General features: G+C 39.3%; 1 protein-coding gene across 3 annotated transcripts in view; it reads left to right on the top strand.

Moving 5' to 3' along the window:
• The window catches only part of LOC109064087 (rho guanine nucleotide exchange factor 25-like), a 70,685-nt gene that overhangs the window by 25,224 nt on the left and 22,583 nt on the right, over positions 1 to 22,878 (top strand). The window lies entirely within an intron of this gene.

Genomic DNA, 22,878 nt, shown 5'->3' on the forward strand with positions numbered 1-22,878 from the left:
TTTTATGTATGCTTTTCCAGAGAACATGTGTGAGTATATCAGACAGGCTCCAGTGGCAGGAAAGAAGTGAGCAAATCGAGTAAGGACCTTAGCTTTGGTTGTTCTGCCAATAGGACGGCCTCCTCTCCAAGCCTCTGTTTTCTTTGGCTGTGGTGTATATTATAACCAAGGGCTCCATGCTTTCTTCCTCCCCATGCCTTCATTTTCACCTGCAGGTTTCCTTTCTCATTTTCGCCCAAAGCCAATTTCAAAAGCCGACTGGGGAGATGCCTGAGAGGCGCGATAAAGGGCAATTAGGGGTGGAGAAACAGTCAAAACAACAATTGTTTGTCTCACCCTCTCTGTGTGACTCTGAAACTAAGATTAGATAGATAGACAGACAGACAGACAGACAGACAGACAGACAGATAGATAGATAGATAGATAGATAGATAGACAGACTGATTCAGTCTTGTAGTGTGCATTTCGTAAAATACAGCCATTTTGAGACATAGAAGCTTTAATCTACACTGAACAAAATTATAAACGCAACACTTTTGTTTTTGCCCCCATTTTTCATGAGCTGAACTCAAAGATCTAAGACTTTTTCTATGTACACAAGAGGCCAATTTCTCTCAAATATTGTTCACAAATCTGTCTAAATCTGTGTTAGTGAGCACTTCTCCTTTGCCAAGATATTCCATCCACCTCCGAAAACTAGTCAGTATCTGGTGTGAGCACCATTTATTCAGGTTGTTGATTATGGCCTGTGGAATGTTGGTCCACTCCTCTATAATGGCTGTGGGAAGTTGCTGGATATTGGAAGGAACTGGAACACGCTGTCGTATACGCCGATCCAGACCATCCCAAACATGCTCAATGGGTGACATGTCCAGTGAGTATGCTGGCCATGCAAGAAATGGGATGTTTTCAGCTTCCAGGAATTGTGTACAGATCCTTGCAACATGAGGCCGTGCATTATCATGCTGCAACATGAGGTGATGGTCGTGGATGAATGGCACAACAATGGGCCTCAGGATCTTGTCACTGTATCTCTGTGCATTCAAAATGCCATCAATAAAATGCACCTGTGTTCATTGTCCATAACATACGCCTGCCCATACCATAACCCCACTGCCACCATGGGCCACTCGATCCACAATGTTGACATCAGCAAACCGCTCACCCACACGATGCCATACAGGCTGTCTGCCATCCACCCTGTACAGTGAAAACTGTGATTCATCCTTGAAGAGAACACCTCTACAAAGTGCCAGACGCCATTAAATGTGAGCATTTGCCCACTCAAGTCAGTTACGACGACAAACTGCAGTTAGGTCGAGACCCCAATGAGGACGACGAGCATGCAGATGAGCTTCCCTAAGATGGTTTCTGACAGTTTGTGCAGAAATTCTTTGGTTATGCAAACAGATTGTAGCAGCAGCTGTCCGGGTGGCTGGTCTCAGATGATCTTGGAGGTGAAGATGCTGGATGTGGAGGTCCTGGGCTGGTGTGGTTACACGTGGTCTGCGGCTGTGAGGCCGGTTGGATATACTGCCAAATTCTCTGAAACGCCTTTGGAGACAGCTTATGGTAGAGAAATTAACATTTAATTCACTGGCAATAGCTCTGGTGGACATTCCTGCAGTCAGCATGCCAATTGCACGCTCCCTCAAAACTCGCAACATCTTTGGCATTGTGCTGTGATAAAACTGCACATTTTAGAGTGGCCTTTTATTGTGGTCAGCCTAAGGCACACCTGTGCAATAATCATGCTGTATAATCAGCATCTTGATATGCCACACGTGTGAGGTGGATGGAATATCTCGGCAAAGGAGAAGTGCTCACTAACACAGATTTAGACAGATTTGTGAACAATATTTGAGAGAAATAGGCCTTTTGTGTACATAGAAAAAGTCTTAGATCTTTGAATTCAGCTCATGAAAAATGGGGGCAAAAACAAAAGTGTTGCGTTTATAATTTTGTTCAGTGTAGTTTGTCAGAGAAAACTGAGGTGAGCTTCCCATACCCTATTTTGCTTTGTCTTGGTCTTAGTATTCCCAGGTTCCTGCTGGATTTGTCACACTCACATACACACACATCCAGGCCACCATGAGCCACCTGAGGCCAGTGTCTCTGAACAGTCTTGACTCAGTCTTGTAATGCTGGGCTGGCACTCACAATGCTTGGCAACTAATCAACATAGAGAGGGAGAGGGGGCTTCACAACTACAGCAGTAATAATTTTCTCGTACAAAAAAGTCTTATCTGCTCCCATTGCACATGAACGCTGATAAGTGGCATTTCAAGGGGCTGTCTGATTGGATGGGTTATTAGCTGCTATTTAGCAGACGTTTTTCATGCAAGACCACTTACTATGGTGTGTATGCTTGGAACAACCTGGGTTTTAAGTGCCAACTTCAAGGGTGCACTGGTACTAAAGCCAAATGGGACAAGCTCTTTAGCACTAAACCTGCAACCTTTGTGGCAATAGACCTGTCTTTATAAACAGAAATTCAAAATTGACTATTAAATCTCTAGCTGTATATATAGAATAGATTGATATATCTCAAAAACATATCAATCTATCTGTTTATCTGTCTGTCTGTCTAATGTCTGTCTGTCTGTCTGATGGATAACGTCTGATGGATTTATGAATGGATATATCAATCTATCTATCATAATATCTATCCATCTATCCATGGATGAATTTATAGATACAGTAGATGGATGTGATTTATGATAGATGGCTATATAAAGATATTAATAAATATTATTTATAGCAGATGGATATAATTTGCGATAGATAGATATGTTCAAATCCCTATAGCCACTGAAGTCTTTTGAATTTGCAGACTTGCATCTTGCACAGATTTGCATCTTTTTTTGTCATCCACTTATAAGGTCTCATTCCTCCATGCATTATGGAAAAAACTGCAAAAATAGCAAAAACTGAAAGCAAGCAGAGATTGCTCTTCGTTCAGTAGTAGGAGATATTTTTAACACAACACCCCATCCCCCTTGTTTTTTCTCTATCTGTCTTTCTTTCCTTCTTTCCTTCCTTTGCTCTCTCTTTCTATCATTGTAAATCTCACTGATATATTTTCCTTCCAACCCTCACTCTTTCCATCTCTTAACAGTCTTTTACACACACACACACACACACACACACACACACACACACACACACACACACACACACACACACACACACACACACACACACACACACACACACACAAAGTTCATCACTGGGGCAAATCTCACTTTCTGATTCTTTCTCTTTGTCTCTCTCACCCTGAACCAGGCTAGATTAAACTTCTATCCACAGCTGGATGCAATAACCCCCACAACTATATTTACCTTTGCTTTTCTTTAGCATTTCCCTTTTTCTCTTTCCTTCTCTGACCCTGAACTCCCTAAAATCATTCGTTACCATTCCTGTTCATCTCAAAGGCAGCTGCTCAGTTGGCACCACTGGAAGTGTGTGAATTGAAATCGACCATCATCAGATCGTGTTTGCTGTTTGCATCAGTGTACGGATGAGAAGAATGAGGGAACAAGTTATTAGACACAGGAGTGCATTCCATGCCTTGTTTAGCAAAAAAGAAAGAAGGAGGACATGGTTCTTTTGAATTCCACATTCTGCTGTTCCTTGAACACCATCTCTGGTCTAAATTGTACTGTGATTCGCAACATTACGAATGCCAGAATGAGCCACACGCTTCTGGTGTTTATCTTGGTGGAGAGAGGAGTGTTTTCATTTACTGTGTATTTTTCAACACAAAGATCTTTCTGTCATTGTTGGCATTCTCTTGAAGTTGTTTTTCCTCAATGGCTCTTCACGGACAACACTGATAGGCATATTTTCTTGTATAGTGAACAAACAAATTGTGGTGGAGTAGAAACGGTTCTTTAACCTCTTGGACCAACAGCAGCTTGACTCCGTGTACACAGAATACAAAAAAAGGACAGATGCTCCTTGCTAAGGCTCAGAGCAAGCATGAGAATAATAGCTTGTTTATGAAATCCAGTGTGTTATCCGCTTATGCAACAAGCTAGTGACTTACTAAGAAATGCATGTCTGTATACAGTTACTTCTGACCTTGGGCGGAAATGAAATACGTGTAGCAGACAGTGTTTTTAAGCGGACATTATGTGCTTTGTTCTTAGATTGGAAAGTGTGTTGCTTCAGCATCAAGCTCTGTTAGTTAAGCCGCTCCTGTAGTTTTCAAACTGCTGGTCTAAGTGCCGTATGGGACCCAATGCTTGTTAAATTAGAAATTTCCTAATATTCTTTTTCTGCAGATAGAAAGAGATATCCATCTTTCATAATTAATATCTCCATAAATCCTATCTATCCATATATCTATTTATGATAGATAGATAGATAGATAGATAGATAGATAGATAGATAGATAGATATGATTTACAGTATAGATGGACAGATCTTTATTTCTTTCATTAATTCCTTCTTTCATTCCTTTGATTCTTCCTTCTACTTCAAAGAAAATATATAACAATTACCGTGGTACTGTTGTAGTATTTTGGGAATGTACTGTGGTATTCTTGGAAATACCCTGGCTTACAAATAAATGAATTTCAGTACCATATAAAGTATCAGGGTATTACCATCTGATATGATTATGCCATTGCACAATTATAGTACTTTTTTGTAAGGTATATGTAAAAAAAAAGCATGGTGTTACCAAAGCTCCATATCCAAAATTGTATTAATACCATAGTATTTCTTGGGAAAAAGAAGGAAACTTTACAAAAAGTACTGGAGAGGTACCATGTTCCTATGATCTGATAGCAGATGGTAATACCATGGAACACTGATATATATTAATAACTGATGACTTTGTGAGATAAATAAAGCATGAAAAACAAGAAAGCAAGATTTTCTCCTGTAACCAAATGCTGATGCTCCTGACACCAGTCCCTCACTCATTTGTTGGTGCTCGGTAGGCCTTTTCACAATCAGTCAATCTTTTGTGCTGAACATGACAGTGATTGGCTCAAGATGTGAGTGATAACAAGCTCGCTGTGTAAAGTGAACTTTCAGACGTGTGTGTACTGTATGCATATGTCAGTCTATTCCCATAATGTGTCTCTTTGACAGCTTTTCTTTTGTGTGGTTGTCCCTAACTCTCTTCCCTTGGGGTTTAGTTGCCATGGCAATGCGACTTAGAAGAAACAAAGAGACATGGTAAGGAATAAAAATTTGCGCTGGAGGCTTAACAACCATTATTGGCCTGCACATACTGTACACAGTGTGCAATCAGTCATGCTAAATATGATGCACCTGTGAGTCGCTGGAAGCATCATCATTTGTAAGTATTGCACATAGCACAATGCAAAGATCCTCCCACACAGATGGTGACACCCAGTAAACTGCCTCAACATAGCTGAGAAACAAGGCTAAATACAACCTTCATTAGACTGGAAATACTGACCATCCCTTGTTTTTAAATCCCTGCCAGACACTGTTCAGAATGTTAAATATACTGAGTTTTCCTCTTGAAATAAGCATTGTCTTAGCAATAACAATGAGGAGAGTGTCTGCAGGGGTTTATCTGTCCTCTGATCAGTAGAAAGGACTTTAATATCACTAAAGCATCATAGCAGACACTCACTGAGCTCATCTGCCATTTGATCTACACAGAAAGCAAGATGAAGACTTTTTATTTAGATATTTATTTTACTATTCTCTGATCAACAGGTTCACTCAGCATGGCTGCACATCCTGCCATATAGAATGTAGTCTCACTTAGACAGACCTTTGGCCAAAACCACGTACTTAGATGGGTAAAGGTCATCTGAATGCAGATATATATACTTTTTTTTGCTGTTTTGTTGCTCATGTAATAGTAACTTTTAAGAATGTTTAGATTTTGTTGTTGTTGCTACTGCATCAACTTAGTCCTTCTCAGATCCAGAAACTGCTTTCCAGTTTTGTGCTCTGTATGTATCGACTGGACTGTGGGAGGTCTGTGAGTATGGTGTGTGAGACTTTTAGACCACAAAAAAAAATCTGTTTTCTGTGCACTCTGCAACATGTGATGCTCTGTTGTGGTTGTGTGTGGGAACAGTAACAGGGAGGTGGATGAGCAGGCAACTTCAGGGAGATGATTTTTTTTGCTTCTAATGATCATAATTGTGGAGATCCGTGCACAAACAGGCAGTGCCACATGGACTCCCTCGTAATACATGGCTTCTCTTCTGGAACGATCACTGTGAGCCATCAAATCAGTGGCATCTGGGCTAAAAAATCCTGCCACATGAACCAAAGGCTGCTGTAGGCAGATAAAAGCTTACGCACAGGGAGGTCCACCCACACACACACATTGTCACAATGCCTAATTGCTGAGTATGTTGTGATGGAAGATGAGGTACAGACACAAAGTAGTGTGATAGAATAACTTCAGACAGATGGTAATGGACTGGAGCGATGTGCATGCTCATCCTAATGGGATGCTGGGATCTTCTTAATTATCACGTATAGGGAACAGGTGCTGTTGGTTTTCCTCGCCTGTGTACCCATGTGTTTGGGATGTTATTGTTGCCCATGGCAGCATTGAAAAACACGTAGATTACTCACTTTTACAGTATATGGATCTGAATAATGAACTCACATAAACACAACAGAATTCTTTTCACACGTTTTTTTTTTTATGTAGATTTATATAGATTTTATTTATATACAAATTCAACTACTTCATTAAAAAAGTGCGAAACCATGCTCAGTCACTGTTTTTGTTTTCGAGAATGTTCCTCTTGACACACTCAACTGCAATGCAACAATTTGGACTTATTTGGCCTCTGTTTAGTGATGTTTAGTGACTATTTGGCCTCCTGTCTGTTATGTCATTTATTAAATTGCAAAGCTCAGGACCCAGTTGCAACTAAGTCCTTAAGGTAAGAAAACCCTCAATTATATTTCTCGCATAAGCGTTTTCACAAAAAGGTTTGTTGCAGCCAGCTGCAGTATAATCTTTTATTACTGACACATATAGCTAAATGGAAATTTAAAGGTATTGTTCAATCTAAAATTAAATTTTTGTTTTTATTTACTCACCCTCATATCGTTCCAAACGTCTATGGCTTTCTTTCTTTCTGTTTTGCTCCATACAATGAAAGTCAGTGGGGTCCGACTCCAAACAACATTAAATGCCTTTGGCTTTCATTGTATGGACACAATTTAAATTTTTTTTTTTTTTTTTTTTTTTATGTTTTGCAGAAGAAACAAAGTTATGCAGGCACGAGGGTGAGAAAATGATTTTCAATATTGGATCAATTATTCCTTTTTTCAAGTTAAATGTTGTTTTGGCAAGTCATGTCAGATATTTTCTGTAGTCAATGCTTTCTACATGTTTGATTTGATTCACTCACATAGTTTTCATCAGCGTGAGTCAAATATTGTTCTTACAATTTGATTTAATCAACATCTTGGAATACAGTTCCTAATAAAGTTACCAATCAACTGGTGAGCAATTCTGCACATGCTCAAGTTCATTCATACATCCCTCTCTTGTTTTATTGACATTTACATTCAGGATTCTGTGGTGCTTATTAAAGCTGACAGCGAAAAGACAAATCTGAGTCATCAGGAGTTATAGAGCCCATTTGTTCACTCTCTATTAGTGACCCCCTCCACGCGGCCACTCTAACAGCAGTGAGGGGTGATGCCGGGGTTGACTCAGGTCTCCAGTCTGGGGTGTAATTTACATCTCTTTTACCCCTGTTTTGTAGTGTCAGCAGGGCCTGAGCCAGGAAAGCAGATAGCTATGATCTTAGTTTTGTGCAGCGGTTGTGCATCTGTGGTGGAACATGGCAAGAAGACGAGGGAAAGATGCTGGGGTTGCTGTAGGAAGGCTTTTTGGATCAGCTGGGCAGGAATGCTGTGGTTTCTTTCACAGATCAGTAGTTCATCACCACTGTGGAGCTTGTGCCATGCAGCTCAATTCCCACACCATCATAGAGACAGCATTAATAGAGTGGTAAGCCTCTTATCCAGATGCTTTGGAGCGTGAGACTGCTATCGCTAGTGCATTTAGCATTTTTTATGCCCAGTTTCACTTTTCATAGTCATCAAAATGCACCAAATCCAGTCATTTCATCAGATTATGGAGTGGTGGTGAGAGTAGGTCATGTGACCTCTAAACTAAAATAGTTATCAGTGTGACGGTTCAACTTTAATCATTCAGCCTGCCGCCTGAGAGAGGGCCTGATATGCCGATATTGGAGGGTGTCTCTGATGCTGTGGCGGATAAATTGGAAGTCTGCTGTCATGACTCCATTGAGAGGACTGAAGTGCTCTTATCAGAGTTCAGAATGCATTTTTGGGGCATTCGTTAGGCAGTAATTATTTTGTAAGCCAGACTGTGTGTGCATTCTTGACTTTGCATATACGTGCACATTTTCTGTACACTTCCAATATCCAGACACTTTTGTGTTTTTCTGCTTATGGTGTTCAGACCCTACATTCGGAGCCTCTTAACAAGTGGCAAATCCCCCTCTATACTCAGAATATCAATAAATCCAGGGAGGTGACTTCTGGAATACACAGGGTTTGTTTATGTGTATGTGCTTTTTCGTTTATGGCCTGTGGTTTCACAGTATTCATATTGGTCACTCACAGAGGGTTGCTTCTCTTTGCTTTATGCCATAACCACAAATCTGTTGTTTATATGTGTGGGGGACTGATGGCAGATCAGGATGTTTCAAAAGTATTTTAAAGCCGCAATAAAATGTAAAAAAATTCTAAGATGTTAAGAATGAAGGTTTTTATCATCCGTGCTCATTCTCCAGCCATTTTTTCTTAGTTCTCGTGTTGCAATACTACTAAATTTTGGGACTGCTGCAACCTGAATCAGTTCAGTCAGATTTGTGAAAAAAATTTGCAGTCTAGTTTAGTGAACCAGATAAACTGATTCATTAAAAAGATCTGACTCAAAAGAAAGATCCATTCATAAATCAGACTATGAATGTGGCCATAAGAGCTAGAAAGCTCTTTTTCTCTCACAAAGCTATTGTAGTTTGTTGGACTACTTTTATGATACTTTCAGGCTGGTCCAGCTAATGCAGGTGCTCCTTTATGAGTAGAAAAAAATATGAATATAATCCATCAATTTGTCTTTTTTTATAAGCGGACATGTTCCTCCTGTATATGATTTCTACCTTTTGGAATGGAGAAAGTGTCTGTATGTGGCCTTGATTGAACCTTGAACCCTACACATTCTGTCAGTGTATTTTGAAGTCTTCTTTCTTGATTGCTTTTAAGTATTGTTGCCATCACTGCCTCTGTCAGTCACTAGACTTCAGTCTCTCCCTTCTGAAATCCCTCCTCTCATGTCAGTCGCTCTATCACTTCTACTTCTTTCAGTTTCTCCATTGACATAATTAGATCTGCTTTTTACTGAAAAGTAAACACAAATGAACTGAAAGGGTTCATGTTTGCCGAAGTATTAGTAGCGTGTGCCCCCCCCCCCCTTTTTTCTTTTTTTCCTTTTTTTCCTTTTTTTTGCCAAGTGCATTTTGAAAGCAATTTCCAAACCAAGACCATGATTTTATTGCTCATCTTAGCATTTCTTCATGACTGGGCAGTGTGGGGGTGGCAAGGGGTGCTGGTGGTTGAGGGTCTCTGGGGTTGAGGAGGCCGACAGCAACTGTGTTATGCTGCAGGATAGGGGGAGTGGAGGAGTACAAAAGAGGATGCGGCAGAGAAAATGCAAAGAAGGAAGACCAGGAGGGTGGAAGAGCAGGGGAGGAAACAGCCAAGTGCCAGTTCTCATTAATAACCTACACAAAAAAAGAGCCATTAAAGGGAAAATTCCCCCAAAAATAAAAAATTGCCATAGGTTACTCACCCTTATTACATTCAATATAATTTGTTTTTCCTTCCAGATCATAAAAATAGAAACAGTGGAGAAGATATTGGTGTTTATTACAATACATGGGAATTGGAGTTTCTTTCAGGCTTCAAGCTACCCTAAATGTATCATAAAAGAGGTCCATATGACTCCTGTGCTATATATTACTACTTCAAACTGTACACTTTTATTTATTGATTTATTTTGTGAGAGTAAGTCATTATTCACTGATAATGTTGCCATCCATTGAGCTGTTAACTGCTGATAAACCAAATCATAAAAAAGATCTAACTGAAAAGAAAGACTCATTCATGAATCCATTTACGTTCATGAATGGCGCCATAGGAACTAAATCTTTTTTTCTCACAAAAAGTTGTTGTATTGCTTCAGAAGTCTTGAAATATATCTTTTGGACTACATATTTGATACTTTCATCATGCTCTTCTTGAAGCCTGAAAGCACCAGACCTCAAAAAAGACATTTGGATTTGGAATGACATGGGATGGGTAAATGATGAAAGGATTATCATTTTTGGATGAACCTTTTAGCTAAAGAAGCACAGAAAGGAGAAAAAGGGATAAAACCTCAGATAAGCCCGTGGCCATAAAAAACAGGCTACATTTAAGAGTCTTGCTGCATTGCAAGGAAAAACTAAGCCAGGAAATGGCTGTAATCACAGCCAGCCAGGAAACCAGCACTCTGATCAGGAGTGAGAGATGGTGTGTGTGGCCACAGGCTCGGAGCAAATGATGTTAATGTTGCAGTACGGTCCGATCCGGAGCAGTGTGTTATGTGTCCACTCAGGAGAGGCCGTCCTTCAGTGTTTCTACACACACAGACCAGTCTGAGACTCAAACAGATCCATTTCCTCTGCATAAGTGAAATGCAATCTAAAGGCCAGGCCTCGGTTGAGAACAAGTGGTCTAGAGTGAGAGCGATACAAAGAGCAGGAACTACATATTTCACAACAACAGAGAAAAATAGACACTCCAAATAATTCAGCATCTGTGGTTCCACTCTCATTCTTGGTTAGATGATGCTTTTATCGTAGAGTGAGAGGACACCACAATTACAAAACACAAGCTTAGCTGATACATTAGAGTTCTACAGTAGCTCACCCAAAAATTAAAATTCTGTCATCATTTATTCACCCTAGTGTCATTCCAAACCAGTATGACTTACTTCTGCAGAACACAAAAGAAGATATTTTTAAAAATGTCCCAGGCTGTACAGTAAAATTCCGTGGTATTCAGTGTTGTTTTAGACCCCACTGATGGACAAAAATAAATAAAATGATCTTCAGAATAACTCTTCTTAAAAAAGAAGAGTCCTTTTAAAAAAGCTGTACAGGTTTGAAATGGAAAGAGGGTGAATAAATTATGTCCAAATTTTTATTTTCGAGTGAACTATCCCTTTAAACATTTTTTTTTTAAATGTGTGATAATGTATGGTTTGAATCTATAACTTTGTCCACAACAATAATTAAAGGCTCCATGAATTTTTTTCAGTAGTTTTTTTTTTTTAATTTTGAAAAATATATTTACTCACAATTTCTACCTAATGAATTGCTTTAGAGTTTGGCATAACTAAAAATGTATATTCCTTATAAAAATAACCATGGAGTTATACAGTTTTAATAATTTACCTGACAGGTTTAGAAATTAGGCTCCTGCATATATCCAGATTATTTAAGATGGTAGGGACCCTTGATCTTCTAAGACAACAACGTTTATTTTGTAGAGGAGATTAATTAAAAATAGAAATATCTTAATTTTTAGTTCCTTTAGCTATTTTAATGCTTGTGTTGTCTTATTTAAAACTGTTTTAAGTAATATTGATGCCCTCTTGTGAGTTTGCTGAGGCCCAGGTTGAGAAACACTGTTGTAGGTATATGTTTGGAAGGAGAGGTCTTCCATCTAGGAGAAAATTTGCTTCTTCAATGTGTGGGTCTAAATGAGAAAGCCTGGGTTAGGTGCAATCTTCAGAAATTGGATTATTGCAATATCAGATAGCTGCAAAGAGGAAGTTGATGAAAAACCAAATTGTTCTTGGCACATTTATTTAGCTAAAGCAGTTTTTTCCCCAAATAATGTCTTCATAGCATCATATTTTCCAAAGCCTTTTCCAATAAAGTCCTGCTCAAACCATCCAAACTTTCTTATAGCATAGTTATCTATAAATTACAGTCATTGTCCATGATTAACAGACCAGCATATGTTGTGTTTTAGATGCAGATGATATTTAAATGATATTGGTCGCTGTTGTCCTACCTGGCTGCTTAACTAGCTTAACCACGTTAGTTTTGATGGTATTGGATGGTCCAACAGATCTATTCCCGTCATTTAGGAAGACAGAGAAAGAATCAGGTGCAGATGCAGTGACTCAGTCCAAACGCTGTGACTTTGGCCGTGCCAAACAAAGCTGACTAAAGCTCTGCAGGTCTCCAGAGGCCTGAGCCTCTCTGAAAATTGCCGCCATTAGAGCCAACACTCTCCTTCCTGCAGAGCGGCTGCATCAGCAGTCTACTACAGCCAATCAATAAGTGGAAATGGAGCCTAAATTCCTGGAAAGGTGGACTCCATAACACAATGGTATTCATATGCACACGTCCCACAGCACATATTAAATTAAATAAATGAAATTCCTTGTTCCACTGATTTATATTTTTATATTATTGAATTATGTTATATTTTATTAATAGTGCACTTTTGAAAATGCACATTTTCCATTTTTCTAAATTATTATTTTTTTTCAGTTGAGTTTTAAATGGAAAGGAACATAAGATTTTGAATTGTTGATATACATGATATATTTTGTATTTTTTAATCTACTATTTGCTTTAATGACATAATCATAAAACCTTTTCTATTATTTTTTCTACTGTTTCTGCTACCCACGACTATTTTGAAGTTTAAACAAAATTTTGAATCCCAGTTTTTCCGCAACTTTTTTGCTTTGATCATTGTGAAGTATGTTTTATGCTTCTTCCTCAGACAGTCTGGAAAGTTTTTAGCAAGTGTCTTACAATCTGCATTATCCCAGAGCACAGAGATTGTGAAGCTCAGAAAAGGGAACAATCCCTTCTGTTGCACCAGACTTCTTATAAAGACAGGGCTCAGATGGGAGTGTGAGAGATTTAGAAATAAGGAAGAGAATTGTAGAGAGAGAGAGAGAGAGAGTGAGAGAGATGGCAGAATTCAAAGAACGGCACAGCATTAGCTGATCACTGGGGACAAGGGGAGCTCAGGCTTAATATTTTGCTTAATTCAGCTTTTAATTATCAATTTTGTTGAGCAGTGCAGTGGCTGCATTATCAGAATGCCTCTTTGTAATCTCTCCTGGCTCTCAGACACACCATTACAGGAATGAGTTCTCACACACACACAAACACACATAGGAAAGCAGTTTTTCATTTCAATATCACATCCCCTCCTCTCCCTATCAGCCAATGTCAGAGTGATGGAGAGCGACACACTTAACCCAGTCAGAAAAACATCTAGAACGCCTTTGCAGTGCTGGGTGGGTATTATGTTAATTCTCTGGAATGGATCCCCCAGTTGGTGAAATCCAGGGTTGTCTTAATGTAGCAAAACTTCTGCATCAATGAAGTCCAGTGGCAAACCGGAAGGGTGGCATGATTGATGTGACATGAAACACTAAGAGATAATTGGTTATGCTGTGTTGGTTGCCATGGTGAGAGATGCAGGAAGTAAAACATGTGATTAACCGTGAGATATATCAATGTATCCAACTCACAGTATGTTTTAACGTTTTACAGTATTGATTTCTCAAAACCCTTGCATCTGCTTGTACAGATGCATAAACGCATTGATCTGAATCATAGAAATTGGAACCCATTTAGTTCATGAGTGTGAACTGGAATGACAGGAAGAGTTTACTGTACAATTCAAAGAAAGTCATGAACCCCCCCCAAAATTCATTTTGAATAAATATTATATTTTTTATAAAAACTTTAATAAAAGTTTATCTATCGTATTAAATAATTGAACTATCTCGCATTCACCATGGAATTGATGTCATTTGATTTCTAAAATATAATTAAATATTAATATATTTAATAAATATAATTTATGTTGCATTTAAAACATTGATTATTAATAATTATATGGGAAATACCCCATATGTAGTGGTAAGATAACGTTTATGAGTAATTCTTACTAAAATGAAATAGAAAAATATTTTTTAAACATCTTATACAATTAACTGAAGTCCAGTTCTTCCTCCAGTTCAAATTTGAATTAAATTCAGCATCCTGTTGCCTGCCTTATTCTGAAACTTAATTTAATATTAAAAGTCATTCTCTGTTCAGTTCTACATGGTGCTCAGCTGTAGTTTGTGGGTCTGAGTATATGTTGCAGGCCTGGCATCAGACACGTGTCACATGAAATCAGACTCTTGCAAGCAGCTAATCCTTTTCAGAACATACAGATGCCTGCAACAATGCATACACAGGCATCTTATTTTCCTTACTTCCTACAAACTTATATAGAATTGCTTTTGCTGTCTTGTTTGCAGTCTGTTTTCAAGCGATACAGCATATTAGTTTTTCTTTCTCCTCCTCTACCCACATCCACCTTAACCTAATCTTTGTTCAAGACCTTTTCCCTTCCCTCCTATTTTGAGCCCCTGCTGTCCTCCGTCCATTCATCTCTCCATCTCAGATCCCCTTACACTCACCCCCCACTCACACTTTAATGTTGACTTTGTTGCTGAGGGCCGACGAAACAGCCCACCAGCCACTCTGAGCTGAAACACATGCTCTCCAGAAATTACAGCCGGGCCTGCCAGCGGGGGCTGCGGGGAATTCTGTTTTCTTCTGTCCAACTGATCCAACTTTAGATAACTATTCAGTCTCTGTGCAGGGTTGTTTTCACTGCGCTCTCTCGTTTCCGTCTTGCTCGGCTAATGTGTTGTGTGGGCACTCATTTTGCTGGAGAGGTTTCCTGTGATGGAGACTGGAGTTTCGGAGACCCGTGGCTCTCTGCCGTTTGGACAAAACAGCATGTTCTTTTTGTGTAGGGAAAGGATGTTTGGTAGCCCTGAGGTCTGGGAAATCCAGTAACCTGTTAAAGGCCTGTTTTGCACCTAAGTGTTTTTCTGCTCATATTTACAGTTTACAGATCTCACACTGTGTCTACTTTCTTTTCAGTAAATCGGACTGAATCCAGATGATTTAAGCAGTTCAGAGCTACAGTTTGTGCTTTGGGTTGTGTTCTGTGTAGTTTAATTAACATTTTAATGTAAATGTGATCCCACTCTTTATGTAAATCAGGTTTCACAATGATCAAGGTTGTAATATCAATAGCCATTTATTATAAATGGCCAGCTCCTGATTACCATTTTATAATTTATGGACAATATTAAAAGATATATTCAATGTAGTAACCCAGAAACCACTTGATGTTTGAGGATAGAGCTTTTGCTACACTAATACACTGCTTTAGTGAAGAGAGACCAAAGCCAGAAGCATTTTTCTAATGCTCAGAGGTTATTCTTTCATGCCTCAGGAGATCTGGATTTCTTGGTCATGTCTGATTCATTGTTATTTTAGTATAATATTAATTTAATTTTTATTAGTTTTTGTTAATATTTCCATATAGATTTAAGTTTATTGATTTTCTCCCCTATTTCTTTTGTTTTTGTATAGCTTGTTCTCCACTACTTATTTAGGTCACTTGTACTCACTATGTGCTTTCAGATCTCTACTATTACTATGAACACTCGGAGAGCTCGCACTGTACGTCGGAGGCAGGCCTATCCCAAAAATCTACGGCCTGTCCCTCTGACCTCTACTACTTTACTCTCAATTCTGGTTGGTCTCTGGAACTGCCAGTCTGCTGTTAACAAAGCAGATTTAATTTCTTCTATTGCTACTCATTCCGGTCTCAACCTCATGGCCCTAACTGAGACTTGGATCAAACCTGAAGACACTGCCACTCCCGCAGGCCTCTCCACTAATTTCACTTGTTCCCACACCCCTCGTACGACCGGGAGCAGTGGAGGTACTGGATTCCTTATCTCAAAAGAATGTAAATTAGATCTTTAACCATCTCGTACAGGTAATGGTTCATTTGAATCGCATGCAATTACTATAACCCACCCTGTTAACATCCACTTTGTGGTCATTTATCGTCCCCCAGGAAACTTCTTGTAGGAGTTGGATGTGTTACTATCAAACTTTCCTGAGGATGGTACTCCTCTGGTACTGCTTGGTGACTTCAACATCCACCTAGATAAACCCTAGGCTGCTGACTTCAACACTCTGCTCGCCTCATTTGATCTCAAGCGAGCATCTACTACAGCGACTCACAAATCAGGCAACCAACTGGATCTCATCAACACGCACTGTTGCTCCATGGACAACACTTTAGTTGCTCCAATGCACACCTCAGACCACTTCCTCATAACTGCTAACCTCGCACTTACTCCTGAAGCAGCAAATGCTCCTCCGCAGGTCACCTTTCGACAGAACCTACGCTCACTCTCTCCATCTCGCCTGTCCTCTTTGGTTTCATCCTCACTTCCTTCACTCGCTCAGTTTTCAGCTCTGGACACGAACAGTGCTACTGACACTCTTTGCTCCACTCTGACCTCTTGCTTGGACAACTTTTGCCCACTGTCATCCAGACCAGCACGCACCACCCCATCTGCCCCCTGGCTGTCTGATGTTCTCTGTGAATATCACTCTATACTCAGGGCTGCAGAGAGGAAATGGCATAAATCAAGAAACTCTACTGACCTCAGTATGTATCAGTCTCTCCGAGGACAGCCGACGACTTTGCAGTTTTCTTCACAAATAAGACAAGAACCATCAGTGACCAATTCTCCACACCGCAGACGGATGATAACTTCATAATGACTAATACACACTCTCTCTCCTCCTTCTCTCCACTATCAGAGATGGACATTTCCAAACTTATCCTGTCCAGTCATCCTACTACTTGTCCACTTGATCCTATTCCCACTCACCTCCCTCAAGTGATTTCTTCTTCAGTAATACCTTCTCTTACTCACATTATCAACACCTCTCTTCACTCTGGTACAGTTCCCTCAGCATTTAAGCAGGCTCGGGTAAGCCCACTGCTTAAGAAACCATCTCTAAATCCAGCACTTCTAAAAAACTACAGACTATCCCTTCTTCCATTCATTGCAAAGACACTTTAGCAAGTTGTGTTTCAACCAACTCTCTATGTTTCTTGTACAGAACAACCTCCTGGACAGCAACCAATCTGGCTTCAAAAGCGGCCACTCAACTGAGACTGCCCTGCTCTCGGTTACTGGAGCCCTGCGACTGGCAAGAGCAGCTTCCAAGTCCTCAGTACTTATCTTGCTGGATCTGTCTGCTGCCTTTGACACAGTCAATCACCAGATTCTACTGTCCACCCTCAGAAAATTAGGCATCTCTGGAACCGCACTCCTGTGGTTCAAGTCCTACCTCTAAGATAGATCCTTCAGGGTGTCTTGGAGGGGTGAAGTTTCTAAGTTACAACTTCTTGCTACTGGGGTTCCTCAAGGCTCAGTGCTTGGACCACTTCTCTTCTCCATCTACATGACGTCATTAGGATCTGTCATTCAGAAGCATGGCTTTTCCTATCACTACTATGCTGATGACACTCAACTCTACTTCTCATTCCAAACCGATGATCCAACGGTAGCTGCTCGCATTGCAGCCTGTCTGAGTGACATTTTAAGCTGGATGAATGACCATCACCTTCAGCTCAACCTTACTAAGACAGAACTGCTGGTGGTTCCAGCTAACTCATCGTTAAATCACAACTACTCTATACAGCTGGGTTCGTCAACCATAACTCCTTGCAGGACAGCCAGAAACCTAGGAGTTGTGATGGATCATCAGTTAAGCTTCACAGACCATATTGCTACAACGACCTGGTCTTGCAGATTTGCCCTATACAACATTAGGAAGATTAGATCCTTCCTGTCAGAGCAAGCCACCCATCTTCTTGTCCAAGCTCTTGTTCTCTCCAGACTGGACTATTGTAATGCTCTCCTAGCGGGCCTTCCTGCATGTACTATCAAGCCTCTACAACTGATCCAGAATGCAGCAGCGAGGGTTGTCTTCAATGAGCAAAAAAAAAGCTCACGTTACTCCTCTCCTCATCAGGTTACACTGGCTACCAGTAGCTGCTCGCATCAAATTCAAGTTGCACAAACATACCTAAAATAACAACATTGGCATGGCACCAATATACCTAAACTCACTAGTTCAAACTTATGTGGCCTCCAGAAGCTTGCGTTCTGCAAGTGAACGGAGGCTTGTGGTGCCATCCCAAAGAGGTTCAAAATCACTCTCACAGACCTTTTCCTGGACTGTGCCCAGCTGGTGGAATGACCTTCCAATCTCAATTCGAACATCCGAGTCTTAACTCATTTTCAAAAAAACATCTAAAGACTCATCTTTTTCACCAGCACTTGACCGGCATGAGGGAGACTTGTCACCTTTTCTTTTATTGTCTATCCTATTCTTGGAAAAAAAAAAAAAAATCCTTGCTACGAGTTCTGTGCTAGACTAACTGAGACTTGTCATGGCTCTTGTATACTGTTGTTGTTCTCTCGTTGGTCTGATTGCTTCTATTGTTTTCATTTGTAAGTCGCTTTGGATAAAAGCGTCTGCTAAATGATTAAATGTAAATATAAATGTAAGTTTTATTTCACTTTAGGTTTAAGTAATTTTAACACTTTATTTTATTTTATCTAATATTTATATGTAATCTCTATTTCAATTACCAAAATTAATTGTATTAGTTTTTCATCATTTTAATTACCAAAAAAAGATTTTTAATAATTGAATAATTAGTTTTTAATTTTTGGTAAAAATAACAAACAATTAACAGCATACAACAATCTCAGATGTGTAAATAGCACAGCTAGGACTAATTGGTTTCAGAAGAAATTAATGAGATTAATTAAAAAGTATTTTTCTTTGCAGACTTTGACATTTTGTGAATCTCTGAAAAGTGCTGGCATCTCTCTCATCTCTGGAGGAGAGTGAGATTACTAGGATCTTTTTGTCAGCACAAAAATCTGAGATTTACTACTTCTATTGCACTCAATTTAATCTCAAAAACAGCTGAGATATTTATGAGATCTCATTTGTAATTTTTTTTTCTCCTATGAAAAACTTACTGTATATTCTGGAAAAAAATACATAGGGTGTACTGTTTAATTACAGTGCACATATGCAGATTTAAAGAATATTGCATAAAGAAATCTCATGATATATTTTCTCTAGTTTCCCCTTCACTGAAGCTATTTAGCTATTTAGGAAAATTAATCCTAATGTGTTGAGCACTCAGTCAGATCTCTCTATGCACACCACCAGCACTTAAGCATAGCAGCTTTTAAATCAATTCAGCTTTTCTGTTTACCAGCAATCAAAATGGAGCATCTCTTCCTGCAATTTCAGCGTCACTCTACAATGTGTGCGTTATAGTTTTTCAAAAAACCTTGGGTTTCCATTTGCATGATCTTCTGCATTGCATCACGTTACTTCAACAAATGCCTGGGCTTTTAAAACTGCATGTGGGATATAGTGATGGATAACGCATTGTTTCATGTGGGTGTCACCGCTGATTTGTGGAGGATATGGTAAGCAGTGACTGCCGGTTCCCAACAGCCTTTAGTTCCTGATAACATTCAGTTCCCTGTTTTAAAAAACAAAACAGGGTAATGAATTGGTTTTTGCTTTTTCATATCTGCCACTCTTTCTTAATCCGTCGGGTCCATACTGAGTGTGGAATGAAACCATTCCTCATTTTTTGCCCCGTGTGGAGACGCAGGAGGAACAGTCTGGCATGTGGCTCACACAGAGAACTGTTCCCCTCTGAGAACACAACAGCACGGTATCAGGAAAGCAGTTTGCCCTGCTGTTTAGCCAGCAATAAGAGTTATAATCCTTCCACATTAGGTTCTGCTGAATTCCATTTGGGTTGAGGTCAGCTCCATTATTACACTGATTATTCCCCAACGAAAGTGGAAAGTTTATGGATTAGATCTCGACAGGGGTTGTTTCTCTGTGTATCAGCACAAATTCTAGGTCAGTTCTGCTACACAAAACATTAGCTTAATAAATTAGTCGGACCTCTGCGTTCTCTGTTCTGTCTGGAGTCTGATAGACCCGAAGGCCATTTTAATAGCTTGTGTCTCGAGTCCCTTAGACAAATATTCTCTGATTAGTGTATACAGTACAATAGTGTATTTTGTAACATTGTTTTTGTGTCTTTATTATGCATAAAAAAGTTTTACAAGCTTAGCTGCATGCAAAAAAAAAAAAAAAAAGTACCAAAAATGTAACCTTTTTTTATTTTTATTTATTTATTTTGCTTTTCAAATATTTTTTGTTTGTTAGAAACATTTTTCTTACACAAATTTTTTCTTTAGGCATAGTCAATATAATTTGTTGAAAATTTATTTAAGGGTCATCCAAGATGTATATGAGTTTTCTTCATCGAAACTATTACTTACTGTAGCATCACTTGTTCACCAATGGATCCTCTGCAGTGAATGGGTGATGTCAGAATGAGTCCAGATTGCTAATATAAACATTACAATCATCCACAAGTAATCCAAATCACTCCAGTACGTCAATTAACATCTTGTGAACCGAGAATTGGGTATTTGTAATAAGTGCATCAAGACATTTTACCTGTAAACCGTCAAATGCCGTTTCTGGGATACAAGTCCATACAAGTCCGAGACTTTTTTCCCCTTAAATATTTTCAAGTCTCAATCAAGTTTTACTCTCTGAGAGCAAAACTTGATTGAGATTCAAAAAGATAAAGAAAAATATTGTTTTGACTTGCAAAACTTTTCTGGATGTGCATTAAAGACTCAAAAATATCCTCCTAGTATTTCGGATAGTTGTTTATTTTAATTTGTTTTATTGTTTGTTTTTGCTGTAATGAAAACCAATGTTAATCACATTTCACGCTAAAAAAATCCATGTCTAATTTGTGATTAAATCTGCCTACTGAGTTTTCAGTCTGTTGAAATAACATTTAAAAGGGGAAACTAAAGCTTAACATCACAATTACTGTTAGATAAATTAAATAATTAAATGTTGTTTTAGCAATGATATGTAGCAGGTACTGACACACCTCATGTCTCTGGGCAAAGTGTGTGTGTGTTTGTGCCGTCCTGTCAGGCTGTGTTCGGCTGAATCAAGGGGTCAAACAGGGGCTGGATTAGATGAGTGAGAGACTGAAACATGCGAATGCTGTCCATGCTGGCACTGATAACCTCAGACAGCCACTGTTCTGGGTCAGGAAGAGAGTAGTGGTCGGCGTGATAGTGCATAGAAGTCATTTATAAACAATTCTTAACATAGAGAGAGAAACAAAAAAAGCTGGTGACCTTCCTGTGGACAAGGATTAAAGTGTGCTTCCTGTGCACATCGCCCCCCCCCCTTCTTTTCCCAGGGTCCCTCTGACACCAGCACCGCAATCTCAGCCTGAGCCTTGACTTTGGGGCGGGGTCTATATTTAATTCTCTAGGGTTACCCGACAGCTTGGCTAACCAGTGTAGCTTCTCAGTGTCTGCATTAAACCAGTTTGAGAAGTCCTCATGTGGGACTAACTGAGATGTGCGGCACAAGGTCTGTCTGCACGGGTCATATACTAACACACTCACATGCATTCAGTAATGACAGCGTGCAAGTTGCGTACTTAAAGTGGTCATAAGATGCTTTTTTTAAAGATCATTATTTTGTGTATTTGGTGTAACAGAATATGTTGACATGCTTTAATGTTCAAAAAACACATTATTTTTCAAATACTGTACATTATTGTAGGTCCTCTATGCCCCGCCTCTCTCAAACGCATCATTTTCTACAAAGTCCCTCCTTCTGACAAGCACAGTCTGCTCTGATTGGCCAACTGACCCAGTGCATTGTGATTGGCCGAACACCACAAGCACTCGTCGGAAATGTAACACCCCTTTCCATAATCGCGAGCTTCATCTTTCAAAATAAATGTAAAGACAGTTAATGTCCTTAGATTTACCATCTGTTCAAGCCCGAAAGGGAAATGGAGTCGCATGACAAACACAGTGATGATGCTCGTATGTGTTTGCGGTACACAAGCCACGGACGGTTAAGACAGCTGACTTCACTGTGTGACTGTGCACGCGCGCACACACACACACACACACAAGCAAAACTCTACATTTGAACAGTCAATAGCAAATACTTTAATAATTGCATATTGTCATAGCAAGTCTGAATTATCTCCTCTCCTAGGTTCACGAAACGGTCGTTCATAAAATGCGTTGCTGTTCTTTTGCAAGTAATCTTAAAGATTCCTAAATGCATCTACTTACGGAAGGCCAAATAAAGTGCTTTTGCTTTCGCCTAGATACACACAGCATCTCCCTGACATGGCTGCTTCAACACTAACTGCGGTTACTGAAACCACGCTGCCTTTCTTTGCCTGAACATTTGGGCGGCATTACGCAAATATTTCCACATAGTGATGTAGATATGTGGGGGCGTGTTAGAATGAGCCATTTTAGGTAGGCGTGGCAGAGTCTTAACTTTGATAAAGAATATCTCTTTGGATTTGAGACTTTAGTCTTTGCAACTTTACAGATCTTCTTAATGCACCAAGAGCTTGTAACACTCCAAAGAGTAAGGAAAATTTAAAATTGCATCATATGACCCTTTTAAAGATTCTCACGCAGAATTTCCATTGGACTCACAACAGGTGCATATGCACGCTATTTTATTCTTTCCCTCATACTAGTGTTGATGAATATGTTTTATTCACAATGATATTAATATTATTAATCAGTACATTATCTTCTAAAAACATCTCAATTAAAGTGTTTATCCATAAACTATAATTGTATGCCTTTCATTTAGTGCATCCTTTTGCTTCATAAAGATGCACTCTCTGCCCAGCAGAAAGATTATCTGTCATTGTCTAAACCAGTTGATGCACAATAAACTCCTTTTATATTGATTTAGACTAAATGTGATTAGTTACTTAGGT

Source organism: Cyprinus carpio, chromosome A23 (genome assembly GCF_018340385.1).
Source record: "Cyprinus carpio isolate SPL01 chromosome A23, ASM1834038v1, whole genome shotgun sequence".
Classification (NCBI taxonomy): domain Eukaryota; kingdom Metazoa; phylum Chordata; class Actinopteri; order Cypriniformes; family Cyprinidae; genus Cyprinus; species Cyprinus carpio.